Below are 12,137 nucleotides of genomic sequence, written 5' to 3' on the forward strand. Positions count from 1 at the left end.
GTGCTATATATATTCAGGTACTTCCATTGTATTCTTCTTTATTAACTAAACAGGGGAGACCACTCCCAAAGTGGTCTTGGCTTCTTCTACTATTCCCACCAGCACTATTGTTGGATAGACCACTCTAGTAACTTCCTTAGTTCAGAATGTCTCTCTTGTGCTCATTGTGATGAGGGAGATTACTCCTCATGCACTCTTCACTTGTGATGCCTTTAACACTGTTACTGTGAAGAGGGAGATTACTCCTCATACACTCTTCACTTGTGATGCCTTTAACACTGTTACTGTGAAGAGGGAGATTACTCCTCATACACTCTTCACTTGGGATGCCTTTAATACTGTTACTGTGATGAGGGAGATTACTCCTCATGTACTCTTCAATTGTGATGTCTTTAACACTGTTACTGTGAAGAGGGAGATTACTCCTCATGCACTCTTCACTTGTGATGCCTTTAATACTGTTACTGTGATGAGGGAGATTACTCCTCATGTACTCTTAAATTGTGATTTCTTTAACACTGTTACTGTCAGAAGGGAGATTCGTCCTGCTGCACTCTTTAACCTGGGTAGCTTTAGCGCTGTTACCGTGACGAGGGAGATTTCTCCCATTATATTCTTCACTCTTGATAACTTTGACACTGTTACTGTGATGAGGGAGATTACTCCCGATGCATGCTTTACTATTGGTAGCTCTAGCGCTCTTACTTTGACGAGGAAGATTTCTCCCATTATATTCTACACTCCTGATAAGTTTGGCACTGGTATTGTCACAAGGGAGATTACCCCTGATGCCCTCTTTAAGCTTGGTAGCTTTCGCGCTGTTACTGTGACAAGGTTGATTTCTCACATTATATTCTTCACTTCTGAGAAATTTGACAGTGTTACTGTCACAAGGGAGATTACTCCTGATGCACTCTTTAAGCTTGGTAGCTTTAGCGCTGTTACTGTGATGAGGGCGATTTCTCCTGATGCCCTCTTTAATCTTGGTATTGGTTGTTTGTTTCCCTGGACCCCACCAGGTTGTTCAGAAGCTCCTGTTACTTTGCCTGTCCTGTGAAGCCGTCTCTGGTTCTTCCCAGGTTCCCAGGGTTTTCATTCCTTGATCAACACTTTCAGCATCTATTCTTTCAGACTCTTGTTCGAATATGTGTCTCCCGGAGTCTTTGAGCTGACAGCCTTGGCGTCCTTGTTCAACCTCATTGTCCAACTCCCAGAGATCATGCCACCGCCTGGACTTCCCCAGTCCTTAAGTGAGTCGGCTCCCTGTTGGATCACATAGTGCTTCCTCTGCTGCTGCTCCTTCTGCTTCTCGTTACCTTCTCCTCCAGCGACCAGCTCCTTCGCAGAGCTGTCATGTTCTGCGGTTTGAACTTCCCGGGCTCTGCTGGCTCGATGCCAGCTGTTTATTTCATCAAGTCCTTTTTTGTTTTTTTGTCTTGTAGCTGGTTCCTCCCCAGCACAGTGTCAAAGTCCCTCCTTTGTGTCAGTGAAGTACTTTACATGTCTCTTCGGTGTACTAACTGGACGTAAAAGAGGCGTAGGTTGCATTACTCCTTCAATCTTCCTCTCTCAGTAGTTTGGGGAGATAGGTTATTATCACTGTGTCTGTACTTTCCATTCTTCCTCGTCTCAGTGATGTCAAGTCTTAAACAAGGAAGGACGGGAATATTGCAGTAACGAAGTCGTGCATACAGATGAGATCTCTGAGGACCTGAGATATATCATGGCCTCAAGGGCAACAGTGTTAGGGAGCTCCATCGTGGAAAAAGAGTCCTTATCACCACGAGGGGATTCTCTCCCTGTGAGGTCCCACTTTCTGCCACCCTGCGGGAGAATAATGTGTAGTGGATTCATTTCCCTATCCTCACATGGAAGGATCCCTTAAATTGTTACACTCTGCACTTCTGACCAATTATCTATTTGTCTGTCCCGCCTATGGCTGGCTTCTGAAATCCCAGTGTCCTTTGGCGTGTATTCCTTTCAAGGCAGGTTTTTAGGGATACACTGTGTCTCAGCTCAATCGCCTCAGTATTAAGTCATTTTTACTCTCCGTTGAAACAGGCTCCGCCTGCTTCTGACTACACCAGTCTGTTGATGGGGCACTGAAGTTCAATAAGAGGCCCCCACCTACGTACAAATTCTGTTCCTCGGGCTGGCTTTAGAGTTAATTTTATTGATAGGTTATAAAGGCATCCTGACAACGTTCACATTGTTCACCCCAGTGTGGCAGAAATCTCTGATTAAGTGAAATGTGCCTTTCTGATAGGGTGCACCCTAGTGAAAGGGCTCGTACATGAGTCCTGCAGCCACCACACAAGTCACTCAGTTCCTGATGAGGGAGACAGGGATCCCTCTTCATCTGAATGCGTCTCTTCTGCGTGATGGTACTCATGTTCTCACCCTCACATTTCTAGTGTTAAACATGTTCTCTAGTGATCACACGCTTAAGTTATGGGCCACCCCAGTGCGGTGTAGGCTCCATCAACTCCACTTCATGACGACTGCCTCCACATTATTAAACCCAGAAAATCAGATCTCGTGGTCTTTCAGCATTTTCACGTTACCTTCTATGTGCATCAATGTTGCTGAACATCTTATCCTCACTGCTGATCATCACTTTGAGGTCTGGTTGGATGCATCATGAGTTAATTTAGCAGTTGTGCTACAGAAAACAAACATATACATAATATCTGGAAATGAGTCCTGGGTCTGTATGGGATTTCCTCTGTAAAATGCAAGCACATTGCTTTGCTTGTTCCCTCAGCAGACATATTCCAAGCCGGCAATGAAAATAGATGTTTACTGTTTTCGTTTGAACCATATGTCCCACACGCAAAAGGAACGAAACACAAAGTTGAGCCATTCTCTCTGTGCATCGGAACTAGTGTTCCCTTACTATTAGATTTCACTGACAGCAACCTATTAGTTCACACAGCAGATTTAAATATGTTGTGTTATAGCAGCCATATATATTTTGCCTTGATTACTTTCACCCTTCAGATTAAAGACAACACAGAAAATAGTGTTACCACTTATAAATGTTTCACCTTATTATGACCTTCCTCAACACCCCACATAAAGTAGAGGCGTTCAGAGCCTTGTTACTCTTCCAAATTGATCACCGTTTCAGTTTATACTTTACTCTCAGCACCCCTAAAGGCCAAACACTCCAGTTAAAATATATTCAGAAATAGGCTGCCATGATGATTCTGCTCTCCTGGTTTACTCAGAGGAAAATTCCAAGTCCAAGTGTATAGAATAAAGTTAATGGACACTTACCTGAAGATGCGGGGGTAGAGGGGGTTTCTAGAAGAGGATTGAAAGACAAAGTTGAGCCATTCTCTTTTTGAATTGCATATAGTCTTGCTCTTATTAGTAATGCTCAGTACCAGCAATGCATTACATTAGAAATCAAATGTACATATAATGCATATCAAAAGTCACACATGTTATGACTTGCTGTCATTCCCCCTTCAAATTCAAGACGTGAGAAGAAATTGTGCTACTCCTTCCACATGCTAAAACTCGATCTGCACTTCCTTAATATGTCACATAAAGTGGAGGTGGCACGAGCTAAAATAGATCACTGCTCCAGAATATTCTTGATTGCACCCAAAGGCTTGATTCTACAGTTACACGTTATTCAGAAAAGATGGCCCGGTTCCCACAAGACAAACACATTTCCATTAAATCCTTGTGTGCCATTCCTAAGCGTACTGAGATGTTGGCGAGGATAAATTCATTGGGACGTCACCATGCAAGGTCCTCCCAAGGGTCATGTGATCAGAAAACTACTTTGAACTTGCCATTGACTGTTTACGTAGGAGAAACTCCTGGTCGGACTGCACAGCGCTGCAGGTTTCTGCTTATGGACCAATTTCTTCAGCTGCATGAAATCATTGTGCACCCGTCTGCACTTGGCCTCACACTTTTGTCTGTGTTTGCCTAAGAGTCGGGTCACATATTACGTGGTGAGAGATCCTTTTCAGGTGTAGGATTCTCCTTGATCCTGATTGCACCAGATTGGTTAAACAAGATACTGCTGCAGACTGCATCTGCACTTGGCCCCAGATTTGTCTTGTGTGCGCCACGGATGAAGCACATGTAGCGTATTCAGGGTGATTATCCAGGTTCAGGTTTTTCCTGCATCTTAAAGCTGCTGCCTTGCAAGAATGAACGATTGCTGTAGATTTTATCTGCACTTGGCTACTCTAAAGGGTTGGTACTACTAAATGAAAAAAAACTGGATGGCATCTCACTCACTCATTGTCAACTCCACTGCAACTGTATTTTGCTATTTCTCATCCAAACAGCCTATCTCTTCCTCTCCCCCTCTTCTATTTTTCTCTCCTGACTACCTTCCCTACTATGCTTCTGCTTGCAACCCATGGTGTCGTCTGAGATTTTGATTGAAAAACATTTGAACAATACCGGAATTAAGATTGAACAGACTAAAGAGTGGCTTGAAATAAGAAAAGAGGACACTAAGCAGTCAATAAGAGATATATTAATGCAGTTGGAGAAAACATTTGTGAATTCAGCAGACATTAAGAAGAGGAGAGGAAAGAGAGGTGCGGTGATGCTCGCGATATCATTGGTAATGTCTATAAATGGAGCCATAATAGGTACCACAATATCAACAGCCAATTCTATTTCGGTTGGAACACTGAGTACTAAAGCGCAACAACTGAGTATTGACCTAGAAATAATACAAAAAAACATTAGATGGGATTAGAGGGGGACTGGATGAACAAGTAAGATTCATAAATGAAACTGCAATCATTCTAAATGAACAAGCAGATGTGATGCAACGGGAGACTAAAATAATACTTAAGCATGACAGAACTTATGAATTTGAGAAAAAACAATATTACAATTAGTAATCTGGGGATAATAGAAGTGGAAAGATTTAATTGGGGAACCTGGGGGGAACGCTCAATAGTGGGTTTGGCTGTCCTGGTGCTAGTCATGGGTGGATGGTTGATTGTGCTATTAGTAAAAATGAAAATGTTACTGATTTTAGTAGCTACGTCAGGAAGAGAAAGATATCCCAATACACATGCATTTTAAAAGAAGAAAAAGAACAAGTTGTTTTTAGGAATTGGCTTGGATCGTAGCCAAGTTCTAAAAACAAAAGGAGGGTATGTAAGGATATTTGGCATGTTACAGCACAGAGTACAGCACTACTGCACAGGTAGCAATTTTTTATGCAGCACCACTACATGGGTGTGGTGCATTGCTATATGTGTTGCCAGAGTAACATGGACATATGAGTAAAGACAGGCTATTCAGTCAAAAACGATTTTTACATATAAGATGCAAATCCATTTTTACAGTTAAAAGCACACATCTGCACATTCAAAATGCACACTATTTTTCACCTGAAATGCCTATGTTGCAAGAGACACATTTGAAAATTAATAACTAACCTTATTAATAACTAACCTGACTAATAACACTTCATTTAACATAAACCACTAATAAAAATGTGTCTCCACTGCAGAATTAGGCCTACTCTGAAAGTGAACTTTTAAACGCACATTCATTTTTTTCTCTGCTGCTCTGTCCAAATAACTACAGGAAGCAAAGAGCTCGAAGGAACAGGAAATCAGTTAGTTACAATTGCTACTGTAAAAGTGAGCCATTGTGTAGTGAGGGAGGAGATGACATGATTGATTCTGATTGGAGCAGCGTCATAGCAAGTATCATGCTAGAGGCTGTGATTAGAACTTTGCTGGAGAAGCTTGAGAAGAGGGGGAAGGCAATTGAGATCTTGCAGAGTTGGGAGAAGGATCTGTTTCCTGGCTGGGGATTCCTGCTGCAAAAGCTGAGAGTTCCAGGCAATAACCCCGGTTTGAGAACGGCAGACTCTTGTTCTCACTGGGGTTGATTTTCAAGGGAGCCAAATTCAGAAAGAGAATAGCCGGAGAAAACTCATGCTGAACAGATAAGGTAATTATAGAAGCGAGTGAGAGCTGTGCGAAAGTGTGCGAAACTGTTCAGTCAGTGTATTCGAGGGAGTCTCAGTCTCTTATCAGCATATTTAATGTTACCAATTGAATATATTCTCGCAGCTCTCTGTTCATTTTACCACAAATAATGTTGTACCATTTCATTTATTTCTGTAAAAAAAGTTAAACTGTGTTTAAAAGAAATTCCTATAATACAAAAATATTTGAAAACAGACAGCTAGTGTGTATTATTTCTCTCTTTCATTTTGCATGGGGGAAGGTTTAAACGTGGGTAGATTTTTAAACAGTGCAATTGTCATTTTAAAACAGATGTGTGCATGATTCTATTCAGTATGGACAGTTGTGAGTGACTGTTTGTAGCATAGCCTGTTGGAGGTACATGAGCCAACGGGAAGAGAGACTCTCTGGACATAGTTCCCTACCGTATATAAGGTAGTGGAAATTACCACAAAAATACCACAATAGCCCATGGTGGCATACAACACTAACACTGAAAATGTGGTATCCCTAAAATGTAGGCCTGAGGTCTCTCTAGTGATCAAGAACAATCTAGATAAAAAACAAGGGATGTTGGATATTGGGGCCACAAATAAACCAACCACTATACCAACCAACCACGCAAACTACCGCGCATACCATCTAAATAGGTCTGAATTCTGAAATAATGCAATGTATTATTGTCATGTGTGACCCAATATGAATACAGAGAGTGATTATTGCTAAAGGTACTTTGGCGGTAAGAAAATACCGCAAAGCCCCAAATATCCACAAAATACCCAACAATGCCATCCTCTGAAAAGCATCCTTCCCATTTAGATAGTTCATGCCTAGCAACCACTACTGTTAAAGAGGAGGAGTCAATGGCAGAATATAGAGTCTTAAAATGAGATACCCCTCCGTGATCGTACAAACAACAGTGTTGGTGGCATAGAATGATCAAGTTGGTAGCTTCCCAAATGTATGAGGTTCTCTTGCTGTTAAGTGTGTACAAAATTATCTGGCTATCAAGCATATCAATATCTAATGCTCTTACAAAAGTGACTATATCTCTGTCGAATTCTCTTGTTAGCCTTGGTCTATCTCTTAGGATACAACTCAACTCTGCTTTTTTCACTGTTTTGGCTTCTGTTGATTGTTCATTATAGACATGTTGTACCCTTTTTCTACCCATGCAAATACCTCTTAAAAATCTTGAGAGGCAAGCAAAAATAGTCTTGCTATTAGTAAAAACACTTCTTTTACCAAAAGCCAAATTGTTCTCAAGAAACGTAAGCAAATACAGATTTCATTTATCTAGTTTACCTGAATTCCAAAGTACACTTAAACCATTTCTACAAGGAGTAGTAAGAGTTAAGGACGGAGCCCAAGTAAGACGTGTGAATGAAATATTGTGTGTAAAGGTGATAAGTCAGCACTTAGGAGGCTGGGCTGATAAAATAAGGGGGAACTAATGATGTAAATTTCCCTAGAGAGAAAAACATGGTCTATCCAAGAAGATGATCTCCCTCGCTCCCAGGTTACGATGATAGCCAATAGGAGATGAATACCTCAGGCATTCATACCATTTATCCAGATGTCCCTGCTTTATTTCTCTGGTTGTTGATTTCCTATAATAAAGAGCTGTGCAATCCAAATTAAAGTCACCCGTTATGATAATGTTGTTGGGATTTACATTACGAAACCACATCTCCAGGGTTGACGTTTAATATATACATATATTACAGGGCCTGCGGTAGCGTCCCTGTAGTTATGGTTCAGTTGATCAACCCATAGGAAGAGCACTTTTTGGGCGCTTATAACTTCGCCCCCACGCTTGCACGAATCCTCACCAAACTGCAAAAGAAGTATATGGCCCCCTTGGATTGATTCTGTGAAGTTTGGTGAGGTTTCATCCAGGGGGGAATAATAATAGGGTGGGTCTCAAAAGGTGTGGTTTTCCTCATAGACGAAATAGCAAAAAAAGGTTTTGCTCACGCCTAAAGCTGAAACTGCTGCATCAATTTTCACCAAATTTGCCGAAGCTTGGTCCTGAACGCGTGCTTTTGTAATTTGGGGAGAAATCCGCCCACTCAATTTTTATAAAACAGACAAAAAGTAGGTCCCAAAAAATTGGATATATCTGGGTTTAGTCCGCGGACTCACCTCCCTGTTTGGTCTGCAGACTGGCCTGTGATTGGTCCAGGGAATTGCGTGATGTTTGCGGACATGTTCGTTGACATCAGACATGCCCGCTGATTGGTTGATGAAAAGCGTTAGATCCGTCAAATTTTTGAATACGCCCGCCATGTTGGATTCCCTGACAGCGGCCGGTATCCTTGAACATCGCGGAATAATCATATTAAAAAACACAACATTGCACTTGTCAAACTAGGAAACAATCTCTTGGGAGGTGAGGGGGAAAGTATGACCAAATCATATATTCGGTGCTGGAGGCTGAGGGGGTGTCCCCTGCAATCTTGCTCACTATATTGTGGCCCCTGCAGCCATCCCCCCAAGAAAAGAAAAGGAAACTGCAGCGCCAGTTCCTGATCACCGAAGATCCAAGGTAAGTAAAGGTGTGGGGATGTGGTGGGGCGTGGGTGTGGTGGGGGTGTGGTAGGGGTGTGCGTGGGGGCGAGTTCCAAGTTGTAAATGTTCAGGGGAGAAAAGACAGAAGTACAAGTTACTTACTAACTGTAACATTCTTTCGACTGGATGTTCCTCCCACGTATTCCTCATCTTATGATATTCGTATCCACCAGCTTTGCTGCTTTGGAATAAAATGACTCGGCAGAGGTCGCTGTGCACGAGGTCCTGGTGTCGAAGTTCCTCAACTTGCTCCATACTGTGTCGGCGCCACCATCAGTATAAGTAGCTCTTGCCGTGCCCGTTGGCTTCAGTTCTGTTTTTTTGAGGAAATATTCGAGGAACACCCAGGCGTGCCTCATGACTGAAAGACCCTTTGTGTGAGAGAAGTGTAACAAACGTAAACTGTACTGCGGGGTAGGATGGGAAGAGTGATGAGGAATATGTGGGTGGAACATCCAGTCGAAAGAATGTTTCAGTTGTTAAGTAACTTGTTCTTAGAATGGATTGTGTCCTCCCACGTATTCCTCATCTTATGATAGACTCCCATAGCAGTGGTAATTTTGGAGGTGGGAGTACTAATTCTTTTCGTCATGGACGGAATGGAGTACTGCTTTGGCAAATAAACCTTCATTGGAAGAAAAGGCATCTAAGCAATAATGCTTGATGAAGGTATGCATTGATGCCCATGTTGCAGCTGACCAAATATCTGCTGCCGGGACTCCCCTCTTCAGAGCCGCAGAAGTAGCCATCCCCCTAATGGAATGGGCTCAAAGCCCATCTGGTGGCTCCTTTCCCACAAATCTGTAGCACTCAATTATAGCCAAAATAATCCAGAGGGATATGGTCTGTTTTGTCACCGCTAATCCAAATTTATGGCCAGTATAACCTACAAAAAGTTGGTCATCCTGACGCAATTTTGACATTCTTGAAATGTAAAAACGGAGAGCCCTTTTACGGTCCAGTCTATGCAATCTCTGCTCTTCTTTGCCCAAATGAAGAGGAGGGTAGAACGTTGGTAATATGATCTTTTGTTACAAGTGAAAGTCAGAAACTACTTTTGGTAAGAAAGAGGGTTTAACCTTAAGAAAGTAAATCACTAACCGTGCAGGCTGATGTTAAGGCCACGAGAAGGACAGTTTTTAATGTTGCCTCAAGTGGCAGGAGTGCGGAGGCTCAAAAGGTACACAAGTTAGAAACTGAAGTACCAGATTTGAATCCAAAGTTGGGACATGAAAAGGAACTGGAGGGTGCACATTAGTAAGCGTTTTCAGGAATTGAATGATTAATGGAATTTTGAAGTAGGAAACCTCTTCCAAGGAGCACTTGAAAATGAACAGCGCAGCAAGACATCCTTTAATTGTCCCGATCTGGAGCCCCAGATTTGCTAGATGCAAAAGGAAAGAAAGCACCATTTGGGTGCCACATTGAAAAGGGTCCACATTCCTATCCCTGAACCAGATACTGAATGTATTCCAATGACATCAGTACAGGGATTTAGTTGCAGGCCTTCTGGCCGAAAGACAAATCTCCATTACGTCATCTGGAAGATCCCAATACTTGTATCTCAACCACTCAGAAACCATGCGTGAAGGTTGAGTGTTTTGACCTCTGAATGGAGAACATGACCTTCATCTTGCGAGAGAAGATCCTCTCTTTGCGGAAGACATATTGGAGGGCAGATGGACATGTCCAGAAGGTCCGGGTACTACGTCCTCCTGGCCCAATCCGGGTCAATTAGGATCATGGTTGTCCCGAACTTTCACAACCTCCTCATAACTTGAGGAATGATGGGGACTGGAGGAAACGCGTACATAGGTGGAAACTTCCAGTCAAACCCAAATGCGTCTCCTAGAGCTCCTCTCGGAGGAAATTCCCTTGAGCAGTACTATTCACACTTCCGGTTGACCATGGTCGCAAACAGAACCACTTGAGGGGTTTCCCAAAGGGCAAAGATCTCCAGAAGGACTTCCTGAGCTAGCTCCCACTCGTGGGAGACTGTGCTCCACCTGCTCATAGCGTCTGCCGCTATGTTCTGCTCTCCGGCTAGGTGAACTGCCGATAGAAAGATTCCTTCTCTTATTGACCAGAACCGGAGCTGCAACGCCTCTCTGAACAGTGGTAGTGACCCTACGCCTCCTCTCTTGTTGAGTTAGTACATGGCCACCGTGTTGTCCATCATTATCAGGACATTCTTTCCCTGTATGGAGGGCAGGAAGACCTTCAGTGCTAGTCTGATTACACTCAGCTCCAATAGGTTGATGTGTAGTTTGGAGTCCGATGTAGACCAATGACTGCTGATTGTCAGATCGTTGGTGTGGGCTCCACAGCCCATGAGTGAGGCGTCCGTCACTACTGTTATCTCCGGCCATGGTTGCCAAAAAGATTCTCCCTTGAGGATGTTGTCGTTGCAAGCCCACCATCGTAGATCCTGAGTGACTGCGCACGGGACTTGCAGAAGATCCGACATACTCCCCGAGAATTGGAACCACTGAGTTCTGAGGGCCCATTTAAGAGATCTCATCCTCAGTCGAGCCTGTGGCACCAGAAAAATGCAGGATGCAGCCCGAATGGCAGAACTCGAAACTGATAGTGAGAACCGCCAACCGTGAACCTCAGGTACTTTCTGTGCTTGGGATGAATTGGCACATGAAAGTAGGCATCCTGGAGGTCCAATGATACCAACCAGTCTTGGAGTTAAAAAAGAGCCTGAAGGATCTGAGAAAGGGTTACCATCTTGAACTTGCTCTTCCTTAGGTACTTGTTCAAGTTGTCCAAGATGGGTCTCAATCCTCTATCCTTCTTTGGGATGAGAAAGTAGGGGGAATACCAACCCTTGTTACTCTCCGCTACAGGTACATGTGCTAGTGCACCTTTCTCTAGCAGGGTCAAATTTCCTGCACAAGATGCAGATCTGGAATTTTGACAGAGTAGGTTCCCAGTGGATGGTCCTGAGGCCTTTTTAGGAAGGGAAGGCGGTAACCTGGAGCTACTGCCTCCAGTGCCCAAGCATCTGAAGTAATGCCCTGCCATTCTTTGCAGATGCTGTGAGATTTTGCCTCTCATCAGGGAGGCCTCAGAGTGACTTGGAGGCAGATGCAGGAGCGGCTGAGGGCAAATATGCCGTTCTCGGGGCTGGTTTTGCACTTTTACCTCGTCCACCACAAGGGACAAAAGAGGAGTAGCACCGAAAAGAACGACCTCTCCAGGAAGATGATCCCGAATAAAGTTTCTGAGTCTGTCACATAGAGGCACTAAGAGATTGAACTGCCGCTTTTGAGGTCTGCAGTTTTTCTAAGCTTTCATCAGCTTTACTGCCAAACAGCCTCAAGCCATCAAAAGACATGTTGAGTAGTCTGGCCTGCACGTTTGGTGCAAACCATGACTTCCTCAACCATGCAAATCTGCATAGCACTGTGCTTGCAGCTATGGATCTGCTGATGCTATCAGCAGTATCCAGTCCAGATTGGAGACATTCCCCCATTGCCTCCTTTCCGTCTTTGACAATATTCAGGAAGCCTTTCCTTTCCTCCCCTTCTGAATATGATCAGTTGCCGCTGAAATTCAGTCCCACAGGGTATGGGTGTACCTGGCCAGGGT

At 43.5% G+C, this 12,137-nt stretch overlaps 1 long non-coding RNA gene across 1 annotated transcript in view; it reads right to left on the reverse strand.

The window, feature by feature from the left end:
• The window catches only part of LOC138581600 (uncharacterized), a 965,149-nt gene that overhangs the window by 492,003 nt on the left and 461,009 nt on the right, over positions 1-12,137 (reverse strand). The gene's annotated exons all lie outside the window — the stretch shown is intronic.

Source organism: Ambystoma mexicanum, chromosome 1p (genome assembly GCF_040938575.1).
Source record: "Ambystoma mexicanum isolate Mex_15411 chromosome 1p, UKY_AmexF1_1, whole genome shotgun sequence".
Classification (NCBI taxonomy): Eukaryota; Metazoa; Chordata; class Amphibia; order Caudata; family Ambystomatidae; genus Ambystoma; species Ambystoma mexicanum.